Source organism: Gavialis gangeticus, unplaced genomic scaffold, assembly GCF_001723915.1.
Source record: "Gavialis gangeticus isolate Ggan-Ray unplaced genomic scaffold, GavGan_comp1, whole genome shotgun sequence".
Taxonomy (NCBI): Eukaryota; Metazoa; Chordata; order Crocodylia; family Gavialidae; genus Gavialis; species Gavialis gangeticus.
Window position 1 is genome coordinate 152,294,903 of NW_017729024.1, and position 13,592 is coordinate 152,308,494.

The 13,592-nt window shown below is 42.3% G+C and overlaps 1 long non-coding RNA gene across 1 annotated transcript; it reads right to left on the minus strand.

Moving 5' to 3' along the window:
• Nucleotides 1-10,168: 10,168 nt before the first annotated feature.
• Nucleotides 10,169-13,071, minus strand: LOC109297844. The gene is made up of 2 exons (XR_002097441.1): nt 12,985-13,071; nt 10,169-10,616 (listed from the first exon to the last, which is right to left on the minus strand). It is a non-coding gene; the product is annotated as an uncharacterized LOC109297844 (long non-coding RNA).
• Between the last annotated feature and the right edge of the window lie 521 nt (nt 13,072-13,592).

The following is a 13,592-nucleotide window of genomic DNA, read 5'->3' on the forward strand; positions in this document are numbered from 1 at the left end:
GAAATAGGAAAAGAGAGACTAGGAGTAGCTGATTTCCAAATTCTTCAGCAAAATTGCCAAAGAAAAGCTAGCTTGATTAGTGGAACATCAAAACAATTAAAAAGAAGTGCAAGTCATTAACACCTGTTAAGTAAAGAGCATTAATAGGAATCAAGTCAATTCTAATAAGCCATGAAGTCAATTGACTCCCTCAGCATTGTCTGAATAGAAATGTCACTGCTTCTGTTCTGGGCAGAAAGTCAGCTTTCCCATTGACATCATACCTCTCATTTTGGAGGGAAAGGTGCATGTGGTATGCAAGTAAATACAGTAATATACATGTAGCCATAGCCCCTCATCTTCCACAATGCTAAGCTCGTCATGCCAATTGCTGGAAGCCCTCAGCTTTTCTCTACATGGAAAGTTTGGGTGTGAAACCCATGGCCCTGTGACTTCTCTAAAATATATTGCTCTAAATTTTCCCTTTGTTTTTAAAAGCTCTCTTTTCTTTAAGCAAACACATAATAGGGAAAATAACTGTTTTTAAACATCACTGCTTGCCAGGTAGATTTGTCTGAGTTCTCACAGCAATAGTTTTTATTTGTGAACAACTGAAAGAACCAACTTCTTCCAAAAATTATTAAAGTTTTTGGGTAATCTTAACAATAAAAAGGACCTTGTTAAACCTGCTTGGAGGACTTGATGATCTCAATAAAAAATGAGCCTTTTTAGCACTGTTCTTTAGTAAAGACACAAAAAGGGTGGGAATTTAAAAATACTCTTAAAATTAGCCCTTCATAGAAAGATTTTGTAAAGTGGTCTTTCTGATAAAAGTTGTCTGTGTCTGAATTCCAGGCAGAATCAGATCTTGCTGTGTCTAGCTCCACATACAATGGGATTCACAGCTCTAGGCTAAGGAACGGAGTTAGGGACGTTTCCCATTATGCGGTATATCAGTGGCTTATGGAAGGAGAATTCAAAGACATTTAAAATACATGCCATGCAGATGCTTTTAACCACTAAAATTGGTCAGAGAAACCACACACATGCACACATCAGCTTACATCCAGCCTAGAAACTGATCTGAGAATAATGATGCTATACTACAACTCTTGTATAAACATTTATTTAAGTTTAATAGGAAGCCGAGCCAAAATATCTGGACCAGTATTTTTTTTTCAAAATTATTTTGGGGTCAGGAAAGAAAACTAATGTTTTTGTAGTATGTATGCATCTTGCTTAAAAATAAGGGAGGGTGGGAATTGAAAAGCCTAAGGAACTGGAGGTTATATACACTTTAAAAACAGAACCACTCCTGTTGATTGGCTTACTGCCAGATTAAAACCTACAGAGACATCTTGAAGCCTTTAAAACAGTAATTTTCAACTCTAAGGAATTCTTATATGATCCATGGGGTTTTTTTTAAAAAAAAAAGCAGCAAAGGTCCTTTTTTCTACACATTTCCAGATCAAGATTAAAATAGATTATAAGTACTAGGTATGTTATTTTTAGGTTTGTTAGCTTGGTACTATATTCTGGGTATGTTACGTATGGGTCACAGAGAGTTCAATGATAGATATACGCTGTTACTAGGTTGCATGTTTGGAATTAGTTCTATCCAGGGCCTTTTCCTTACCCAAAAAAAAGAACTTTATGAGGGAATAACTCTAAAGGGTTGGGTTGTTTTTAATTTGTAGCACATCTTTTTAAAAAATTATTGTTGGTGGTGCTGTTTTGTTTGCTTGTTTTTTAAGTTGAGAAGCCTTGTTGGTTAGGAATTAATTAGCAACATTTCCCAGCTCAGAAGTAGTTGGTTTCTTGAAATGGAGTTGAAAATACTAGCCCGGCGGAGAAACCCGCACATCAGGACTCTGTTTCAGCTTAAGTGTTTCTCACCCTTCACAAGCACAAAGACCACATGAGGCGATGGAAAGCCTCTGCACATGTTTCAGAGCCCTGCCAAATTATTCAGCTGAAAACCTGGTAATGCGTGTAACTCTTTTTGGCCAGTTAAGCAGAGGCCTCATGCAAACAATCAGAACTTCATTGTTTTTCAGCCTAAATTACCAGTGACACTTCCACTTAACCAGAATTCTCTCATCCCTCTATACCATATAGGGAGTTTGCTTCATTTTAATGAAGTGAACTGCTTGCTGCTTAACTTCTTTTGATTAAAGCTACTAAAATATTTAAAACAGGTTTGAATCTTTCTAGCTGTGGTTACTGCTCTCAGCACCCAACTTTGAACTTTATCAGTGATGTTTTCTGGCCTCTCTTCTACCTGCTCTCTCTAGGCTTGGATCCCACGTGCCTACTCACAAATATTGAACCACATTGATTAGTATATTTGATCCAAGGGATAAATCAAGAGGAGTATACTAGCTATTCAAAGAGTTCAAGCGTCATTCCATTTGAAAGACTCCAAATCATCTCCTTTTGGCAGATCATTGATCCCTGGGATTAAGGCCAGTCACAAACAAGCCAAACAAATGGTGTCCAAAACACAAATCATTACTGGATGCTAGCAACCAGGAGCTACATAACAACTGGTTAAAAACAGGATGCTCAGTACCCTTTCATGTGGAGTCTTTGTTCTTTGCACATGTTTGTTCCACATGAGAAGTTCCTCTGGAAATAAAGGACATCGGCAAAGGTACCAAGAGATCAATGACAGACCAGGGCCATCCAGCTTTGGCGTGGCTGGGGACCACATGTGGTGCTGGCGGGTAGAGCCTGAGCAGGCTGAACATTGTGGCAGTGACCTCCTCCTCCCAACAATCCCCTCTGCCACATGGGCTATGCTGACAGACCACATCCCCACTGCACAGGTTACTCAGGTGGCATGCAGACCCCCACCATGTGGCCTGTGCAGGCAGCGTGCAGACCCCTGGGCCCTCCCATACTGTGCAGCAGACCAAGAGGCAGCTGCCAGGGTCCATAGGCTGCATGTTAACCATTCACAGGGCTAGTCAGACAGCCCTCACACAGACCGTTTGTCTCTCGCCCACTGTTATTTTAAGAAAGTTGATTTACATGGTTGAATGCAGCTATAAAAAGAAAGCTGATAAAATTCCCATAGGCAAATCCTAGATGCAACAAACATGCAGGTTTTTTAATGTTTGCAAGTGACATGAAGAAAAATTATCTTTCAAGGCTGCCCCATTTCCCCATGATCCTCTCCAGCCAAAATCCTGATGGCCTTTATATCAGCAAATGGGAAGAAGACAGGGGTTTGTATTTGATACGTACCAGCCCAAAAAGACCCCCACATAGCTTACTGATTTTATCCACTTCAGTGCTCTTTATAGGCAGAGAAGTGTAGAAGGATGTGGTGTAGAACAGGTTCGTATCTATGAAGGTTACTTCCCCTCCCAGGCTGAATGCAGGGTTGCTGTCATACACCAAAAAAAATCATCCTCTCTCTCAAGCATTCTTTTAAAACAGGGCTGGCAACTGGCAGCCCCTGAGCTCCCACCTGGCTGTCACTCCTCTTATCCCTTCACTTGCAGCAGCAGCTGGGGTTTCTGGGTTCTCCATCCCTTCTCCACCCAGGAGGAAGCACAGAGCAGCCCACAGTGCTGAGGGAGCCCACACCATAGTAAGCTGAGGGTGGGATGGGGAGCTACAGAGGGAGGCCACCCATGTGTTTGGTACAGCAGCAGGGGATATGGGGAGGAGGGTTGCCCATGTGGCATGCAGCCTGGAGACCTGTGGCTTCCACTGGTGTGGCCATCACTGATGCTGTCCACATAGTGCGGGGCCCCCAGCTGCTTAGAAGCAAACAGCCAAGTTTTAAAACACTCCTTTTTTAAAAGTCCTGAACATCCAAGTAGGAGAGCAACAAGGTCAACTCAGTTAGCATATGTTTTAAGGAGGCCTTTAATTTTTTTGTTTTTTATTTTCAGTAAAGAACAAAATTGAAGGATAGAATAAAAGATAATACTTACAAAAGTCCTTGCCTCTTTCATATTTCCTGGACTACCATCGCTACAACATGGCTCCTAAATGCTCCTAAAATATTAAATAACCTCAAATAATTTTCCATATGAAATGGATGCTGATATGAACCCATTTATATGGTATTTCATCATGTAGCATATGTAATACACATACCTTCATAACGGACCAAATGAAAAAACGCAGATAAACAGGTTTTCTTTTATAGACAAAATTACCAGTAGGTTTATGTCCTGATAGCTGTTAAGTAATATGAGAGTTGTTATTTATCCTAGGGCTGGAGCCTATTAAAAGAAAAAAAAAATCTCAAAAGTGTCCACCAGCAAGGGTGCTTTCTATTACCCCCTCAGCAGGAGAGAAAGGTCTGCAAAGCCAATTAGCCAACTTTATAACCAAAGACATTGATATTAAGACCTTCTCTACATGCAGTTTTTTTTACCTTTTAACTAAAGGTATCTATTTTTGTTAGGGTTATGTTTTAACCAAAATAATTACACCAGAATACTCCCAATGCAGATGGAATGATACTAGTCAAAAAGTTCCTTTATATCAGTATTTTCTTTTCTATACAGAAATAAGCCATGAAGTTATAAACACTTTAATACGTTTATCAACAGTTGTGGGATTTGTGTTGCTGTAAAAGTATAGTTTCATAGGTCCATAAATTGTAGGGTCGGAAGGGACCACAAAGGATCATCATATCCAACCCCCTGCCCCTGGCAGGAAAGAGGACTGAGGTCAGATAACCCCAGCCAGGTGACTATCAAGCCTCCTCTTGAAGACTTCCAAGTTAGGTGATAGCACCACCTCTCTTGGAAGCCCATTCCAGATCCTGGCCACCCTTACTGTAAAAGATTTCTTCCTAATGTCTAACCTAAATCTACTCTCCACTAGTTTGCACCCATTATTCCTAGTTACTCCTGGGGGTGCTCGGGTAAATAGTGCATCTCCAATTCCCTGTTTTCCTCCCTTGATAAACTTATATGCGGCTACAAGGTCTCCCCTCAGACATCTGTTGTGAAGGCTGAAGAGTTCCAGATCCTTCAACCTCCCCCATAGGTTCTTTCATGGAGGCCACTAATCATGTGAGTGGCCCTCCTCTGAACCCTCTCCAGATTCTCCAAAACTGGACACAGTACTCCAACTGCAACCTGACCAATGCCACATAGAGGGGAATCATCACCTCCCTCGATCTGTTGGTCATGCATCTGCTAATGCACGACAAGGCGTGATTGGCCTTGTTGATGGCATCATTACACTGCCAGCTCATGTTCATCTTGGAATCAACTATGACTCCAAGATCCCTCTCAGCTGCTGAACTGCTGAGGAGGTCATCCCCCAGCCTATAGGTGTGCTGGGGATTCCTCCTCCCAAGGTGGAGTACCTTGCATTTATCATTGTTGAATTGCATCCTATTTTGTTCTGCCCATTGATCCAACCTGTCTAGATTGGCCTGTATCTGCTCCCTGCCCTCCAGTGTGTTAACTTTGCCCCATAACTTGGTATCATCTGTGAACCTAGAGAGGGTGCTTTCCACACCCTCATCCAAATCTCTGATGAAGATATTAAATAACACCAGTCCAAGGACCGAACCCTGCGGGACCGCACTGCCTACCTCCTTCCAGGCTGAAAACGACCCATCCACCACCAGTCTCTGGGTGCAGTCCCTAAGTCAGTTGGCCACCCACCTGACTGTGTGAGAGTCCACCCTGCAGCCTGCTAGCTTCCCTAAGAGAATAGGTTGCAAAACTGTGTCAAAGGCCTTCTTAAAGTCCAAGTAGGTGACATCAGCCTCACCTCCTCTATCAAGGCAGTGTGTGACCTGGTCAGAAAAGGCTATAAGGTTTGTCAGGCAGGATCTACCTATGACAAACGTGTGCTTGTTGCCATTCAGCATTGTTTCCCCTGCTGGGCCTTCACAAATGTGCTCTTTGATGATTTTTTCCAGTATTTTCCCAAGGATAGAGGTAAGACTGACTGGCCTAAAGTTACCTGGCTCATCCCTTCTCCCCTTCTTAAAAATAAGCACCACATTGGCCCTTTTCCAATCCTCAGGGACCTGGCCGGAGCACCATGAGTTCTCAAACAGTCGTGTCAGAGGCTCAGCTATGACTCTGGCCAATTCCTTCAGCACCCATGGATGGAGGTCATCCAGGCCAGCTGACTTGTACCCAAGTTGAAGTGGTACAGCTCTTGTGCCTAGGTAAGGAAAGAAACTTTACCTAAGCAACTGGGAAAGGCTGAGAGAGGGTCACTTGATTTGCATGAACCTTCTCAAAGAAAAGGAAGTACCTACAAGTTTGGACTATAGTTCCAGGAAGTACTTAAATGCATTAAACTCCATTGAAATAAAACTGTTGCTTAAATAAATATTTATATATTAGCACACATTTTAAGCACCATGTTTCAGCATGGAGATGCTCTCATAAATTATGATCTGAGATAGGATATGAGGGCCTCATTCTATGCCGATCGCCAAAGCTATATCTGTCAGTAATTGGAAATGAATATTTTTTCCACATAGCAAGTCAACATTCAACATTCTTCCAGTTTGCACTGCTGCTTTATATTTCCAAAATTGGGTGGTCTCATTTGGCAGTGCTCCAGTATTAAAAAAGTTCTTTTGAATAACAACCTTCAGGAAGAAAGACCTTTGTACTATACATACATGTATTGCTTGTAAAAGTAGCTTCCCAGCAACAGCAGCAATAGTAAGTAACTGGAATTGTTCTATTTTGGAAGCTGGTAACAAATACAAAGGGCTCCTTTGCTCTGAAAGTGGAAAATATTCCACTCAGAGTTAACCAAAAACAGAATAACTGGTGAACTACCTTCAAATAAACTAACACAACACATGAGTCTTCTAGGAACCTAGACTTCCTGGTATCTAACTACCAAGGATCCTAGAAATCAGTTTGCTATGGAAAAAATATGGAAAAATGCCAAATTTCCATTTTTACAGAGAATCTTTAGTTTTTACATTTTGTGAAAAAATTAAAACATACATTAACTATTAACTAAATTTTACTGAAAGTACCAGTGTCACTTATTCACTGTGCGCAACCTCCCCCTCTTGTGGCTGATTTTTCCATGCATTTTAAATTACATAGCTAAACACACTCCAATAAACTGCTTCCAGTGTATAGAGGTTACTCAGTGGCATATAGGAGTTTATTTTTTAATCCATCTCAAAGTTTACTTCAGCCTCCAGACATAATTAAAGTTATGAAAAGATACTGGAAACTTTAAAAAATCACCCCTAAAGACCATGTCACTGAGTTTGGCAAGGACAAATTTCACACTGATGGTAATGTGCTGTTCTATACTATATGCAGCAAGGCTGTAGATTACATTTGAAGGCAAACTATTGTAGAGCACAAGGAAAGTGCTAAACACCAACTGAATGAAAAGAAATGAAAACAAGAGGCTGAAGCAGCAGGGCCATCGACAACAGTAAAGAAACAACGCGCTGTGACTGGATCCTTCCAGTGTTTTACAACTGCCAAAGAACAGCATGAAACTGTCACTTCCGATTTTGTTTGAAGGTGTGTAAAAGCAAACATTTCTCAGCGTAAAATGATTTGCCTGTTGTCAAATGATTTATCTGTTTCTTGTGTTTTTGAGCAAGCAAGTTAAAAGGGGCTGTGCCTTTCCCAAGTCAGATCAATTGTATTCCCATTACTTACCAACTCTTTTTGAAGAGGAAAAATGGTGCCTTCTCAATGACCTGAAAGGAAACTCCATTGCTGTGATCACAAATAAAACAAGTGACTTCCAAAATAGACCAATTTTCAACATTTTAGTTCAGGTGCTGAGAGTAGATCCTCCTAAGCATGCTGACATTGCCACACCACAGCTTGTAAAAACAGCGAACCTCGGAAAATTTAATCACGCCACCATTTCACAGGCCTGGATTTCTTGTATGGTGGAGTTCAGCATCCCACTTGATCAAATGACCCACCTTATTGGGGTCATTTGACCCCAGTGCTCTTCCTGCCATGGCAGGGGGTCGGACTAGATGATCTGCTCAGGTCCCTTCCGACCCTAGAAACTATGAAAATATTAGCATTTGTAACAGACAGTGTGAGCTACATGGTGTAGCAGGCTCACCTTTCAGAGCTTGTGTTGAGTCCCAGGCTTGAGTTCCTGCTGTTTTGATTGGTGGAGCCCATCCACCAATCAGGAGGCAGCAAGGGAAATAAAGTCACAACCCTTTCCTGAGGAGAGGGGGAGAAGAGCTCCCCCAGACCTGATTGAAGGCTGCAAACTGTCAGGTCCAGAAGACTTCAGGGGCAGAGTCCTGGAGTGTATAAAAGGAGCTGCGCGCCCAGCACAAGAGAGATGCGTCGGGGACAGAGAAGAGAGAAGACCGGGGCTTAGAAGAGCTGAGGAGAGCTGCTCAGCAGGGCAAAGTAGTAGCCCAGGAAGAGCCCCTGAAGACTTCTATCAGCAGGGAGCGGTGGACGGCTCCAGCAGTCAAGCTCTCGCTGTGCACCATGGCGCACGGCATCCAGACCCTGGGAGCTGCATGAGGTGGCTTGGGTCTGCAACCTCTGGCATGCAGCCAGAGACACAGTGCATGGAGCAGGACCTTTGGAGCTCCTTGGGCGGCTCAGGTCCACAACCTCTAGCTCGAGGCTGCGAGCTCGGTGGAGGAGGTGCAGCACGGTGGGTGAGAGACCCTGGGAGCCGCTGAAGGTGTCCCCAGAACACCAGCTTAGTGCAGACGACACTACCCAGAGGGTACAGGAGCAGACCAAGCCCCACTGCTGCACAAGGCTGTCCAGGCCTCCAACCCCTAACACAAGGCAAAGCACCCACTACACACAGCAGTGCATGTGGCCCTAAGCCAGGCCAGTGGCAGCAGACTGAGGCAGCAGGAAAGCCCAGCAGGGAACAGACCTCGATCTAGAGGATGGGAGGCAACCCTCCGGGGCTGTGGAGTAGTATGTTACCCTGGAGAGAGGGTCCCAACAGGGGAGGGACCCCCCAGGGTTGCAAAGGGGCACCACGTGGGCCGCTCCTGGGTGACAGCGGGGGGAGCTTAGGAGTCTTTGGGGTCTCCCTCTCCTTTTCTTTCCCCCCACCTCCTTTCCTGTAGTGGTACCTTGGGAATGGGGCCCCTGCCCTGGAGGGAACCCAGGTAGTCTAAGTATTGCTGGTTATATTTATAGACTGTGCCTTATAATTTATGTAAGTTGAAGCAATAGTTTATATATTAATAGAGTTATAAGCTTGCCTGATCAATATCCTTTGGTCTGTGTTGTTCTATTGTTCATCTGTATTTCTAAATAATAATTGGTTGTGTGTGTGTATATGTATATATATATATGTGTGTGTGTGTGCGTGTATATATATGGTATAGGGTTTATTGTTTGTAAATTTATATATATATATATATATAATTTATGTCCTTACCCTTTAATGGTTTTGTTGTAATAATAAATTTGTATATAGTTAAGTAATTGATTGACTGGGCCTGACTCTATAGGGGACAGAGGTGGCCTGCGGGCTGTTGTGTTCCTCCGCAGCACACTGTCCTGCCAATAATTCCCTCAATTGGAGAGGGAAGTACAAACCCGTGTACACCCAGGCTACAATAGTAAAGGCTTGGAATGATGTGCTTTTCAATCTGTTGTCAAATGGTGTACATAATCATTGTTATGCACATATAGTCACTCTGGCAGGAAATACTTGGTGAGATACCTTTAAGCAAGTGGATTAATTTGTCACTTTGATGAAGTCACTTTTAGTAAAAAGCTCCATCTTGTTGTGCACCATTCTTGAGAACTGAATGAACAAAGTCCCCTTCCTTGGAGGTGTTTAAAAGGAGATTGGACAAACACCTGGCTGGGGTCATCTGACCCCAGCACTCTTTTCTGCCCAGGACAGGGGGGTTGGACTCGATGATCTAATAGGTTCCTTCCAACCCTAACAACTATGAAACTATGAAAGTGTTGATTCCCCCGTGCTTCCACCTGAACCAGTTGTGACCAAGTGAAATACATGGTTCAGTTCTGTAAAGTACCATACACAGAACTTCCAGTTCTACCATGGGCTCATGGAGCATGAATAAATGGAACATGGGGCTATACCTGTTTTGCAGGCACTAGCCAGCCTGCTAACAGTAGAAAATGTGGACATTGACCTAAAATACATTGCAGAGAACTGCGAACACCTGGTGACAGTACTGGATGTTTTACAGTACCAAAAACACCAAATACACAAAGTGTACAGTGTTGTCCTAGATTTAATTTCATGGTTGGAGCACCTTGCTTCATCACCTGACAATGTAAATGGATCTGCAGCTGCTCCAAGTGCTACTGAAAAACTGACACAGCAGAACCTAAAAAAATAAACAACCAGCAATTGATTTTCTCAGCACTGTTCATGCAATCGATCCTAAACAAATAGGTGCTGTTTTTACAGATTATGAAACTGTGAAACCACAATTAAAGCTGTCTGATGAATGAAACATGAAATGACCAGTGTATTTAAAGTTTGCCAAAGATGCGTTTGGAGATGTTGAGGATCCCATTCACTTCTGGATGGCTGTTGAAGATCGTGTTCCCAACCTGGCAAAACACACAATGGTTCTTCTCCAACTGACTGTAAATTCAGCTGATGTGGAAAGAAGTTTCATCAAACTTTTGGTTCTTTTCTGTGCTCAGCGCCAACATCTGAAAGACAAAAATGTAGCTGGAATGCTGCAACTCTATTTTAACAACCAGGACTAACTCAGAAAGTGAGTAATGTTAATATAAAAGCAATTTTGCTTTATTTTTGTGCACTTAAATTTTTTTTTTGAAAATATAGAATACAGACATAAAAGTATTTGGTATCTGTAAGAAACACAAAAGGCAATTCTATAAATGTTGTTTTCTTGTGATGATTGATCACAATGGTAGGCTTCAAACTTGCTTAAAAATGTAAATATATCAATAAAACATTGTTGTTCAGCTGATACCTATATCTATATCTATATAAATATAGATATCTAGATATAGTGACAAGGGAAACTAAAGTTCAGTATTTAATTTTAATCACAGAAAAACACAGATTTTTGTTTTTTTAACAGAGAATTTTGAGGTTTTTATCATGGAGAACTAGGATCCCTGCTAATTACTTGGGCTCAACCATTCTCCACAACAAACCCACATCAGTTTATCTCTGCCAGTTCCAAGACTGTTCCAGCAACATATCTGTGGATGCTTCTTTGTTACAGAGGAACAGAACTAATTTAGCAACTCTTCTGAATCTAAGCAAAATGGTCTACTCAACCCCAAATGGACTCTTTTTTCATAAGAAAAATTGCAATAAGAACAGCCCACAAACTATAGTTGAACAGGCAGTATCAGCAGTTCCACAGATGCATTTTTCCTGAAGCTTAGTTTCCTTCTTGTGTATGCCTTTCACCCAATGCTAGCTTTAAAAATCAGGGTTTTAAAGAAGGGGTGGAAGAGGGAAGTGCACAGAAGGAAAAACACAAGGGACTGTGGGGGTAAAGATGAAGTCCTGAATGAAAAGTCTAGACAAAGGAAACGAGATTTGTTAAAAGTGGGAAACCTTTCTTTGAGGCCCTATCCCCTCTCCCCTACACACACATGTGCACACCCACATGCGCATAATGGAGTTTTATTACGATTTCCCTTTATGGACGCTACATGAAATGTTTTTCATTTGACAGCCTCTACTTTTCATCCTATTGGCACAGGCTTGTGTTCTACTCTCCAGAGTGACATTTTTTTTTTTGGAAACATCCCTATCACAGGGTGGTAATAAATAATAATGTCTGCTGTAGGAGATCCAGGATTAAGGACCTGCCAACAATGGAAGTGAGCAAGGATGCAGACATGGGACCCAAATCAAAATCCCAGGTCTAAACATCCCTAACTGAAGAGATGACAGGGGTCCAATGTGGGGAGACAAGGGTGGGGGAGGGAGTGGCAGGAGAAGGATGTAAACCAAAAACCAGGATTCAAATACTCCAGGGCTTGAGAGAACAGAGGAGCTGAAATGTGGTTCCAGGCTTGATGACTTGATCCCATCTCTGTGTGTACTTCAACTGGACCCATGACTGAACTCTCTGTACTAAGTGGTAACAGAGCTCTCTTCCACCGTTCTGCGTCTGGTTTGAGAATAAGAGAATTCATTGTTGCAGTCTCGATCACTAAATATTAAATGCAGATTGAGCTAGTAAATTTTCGGGGTCTGATTTTGAGCAATATGGGAGGTATCTGAATCCAGCAGTGAGCGAGGCCTGAGGCTCTTGCAGTTAAACCTAAGCTGTACCTCTGCCTGGCATATATTTCCATATTCTGTACAAAACAATTCCTTCTCTACAATCTCCTTCCCTCTGAGGACAGGTTCTGGTACGCCCCCTCCCCTCGGCCAAGGTTTCAGATTCCTTTATTTTCTTTCTCCCTGTTGATTTTGTTTGTTTTGGTCCTATTGTATTTTTCCACTGCCCATTGTTTTGCCTTTTTCTTTGTCTTAGTGGGGGAGAGAGAGAGAGAGAGTGAATCAGAGATCAGCTAAGCTGCCATGCTCTTTCCATCACTGGTGAGTGATGGCATGTCTACCCTATCACCAAACTGATTGAAGAGTACAACCGAGAAGAATGTACCTCATTCACTTCCCTCCATGAATGCTAAAAGTCCACAATTAGGTAACATAGATATTTTGCAGCAACCCTGGGTATATGCCAATCAATGTGTCTGAGACACACAGCCTGAGTGGTTCATTGCCACTCTAATGTGGCTCCATGGCCTAGTTTCTAGGATTTGGCATGCAGGGAGCAGGAGTGAGTGAGTGTGACATGTTTCTCCCAAGCTAAGCATGGATACAGCGTAAACAAGCTCAAGCTGACTCAAGCAGTGTGGGAAACATCTAGAATTAAAATCAGTGATTTGGCAGACATCATAAAATTGCTGAGAACCCAAGGCCTCATCTTAATTCCATGTCAGTAACAGAGGCTCATCCTGGTTCAGATGATATGTGAGAAAGAAAGAACAAATATCTTAAGACCCAAATTCTGCCCAGTTGCACCTGTACAAGGCCATTGTTCCTATTTTGGCCTTCATTTGCAGATGGGGTCTACCAGGTCCAAATTCTGCTCTCTATCTAGTCTGTGCAGATTAGATAGAGTGCAGCTCAACATGTTGGACTGCTGAAATTCTGAAGATACAAGATGTTCAAAGATAAAAGATAAAATATTCATCTTTAGTCTTAAAATAAACCCTTTAATACTTAAACTGAGGCGTGCATGCAAAGTGGGACTTTTAACACAACTCAAAGCTTCAATATAAGAAGACCTAAAGTAATTTAGGGTAATTTTTGTGCTTTTCTCTCCTGTTCTGGTGTCTCAAAAAATACTGGAATTATAGGCATGTACCCTAAATTCTCTGTAGTCCACAGCGTTACATGGAAATTCACTGCACTACCATGCTTACTGATCCCAGCTCCAATCCAACACACTCCTTTTGTCAGAGTTTGTGATGGTGTCCTTCAGAAACAGCCTTAGAGTTCATTTCCATGGTGCCTGTACCAGAGAAATACAGGGCATGTAGGACCCCTTAAAAGGAGCTAGCATGAGAGGGAGGATCTCAATCATTATTTTTGCAAAACATTAAGAGGGTTAAGTTGCAGAACTGGCA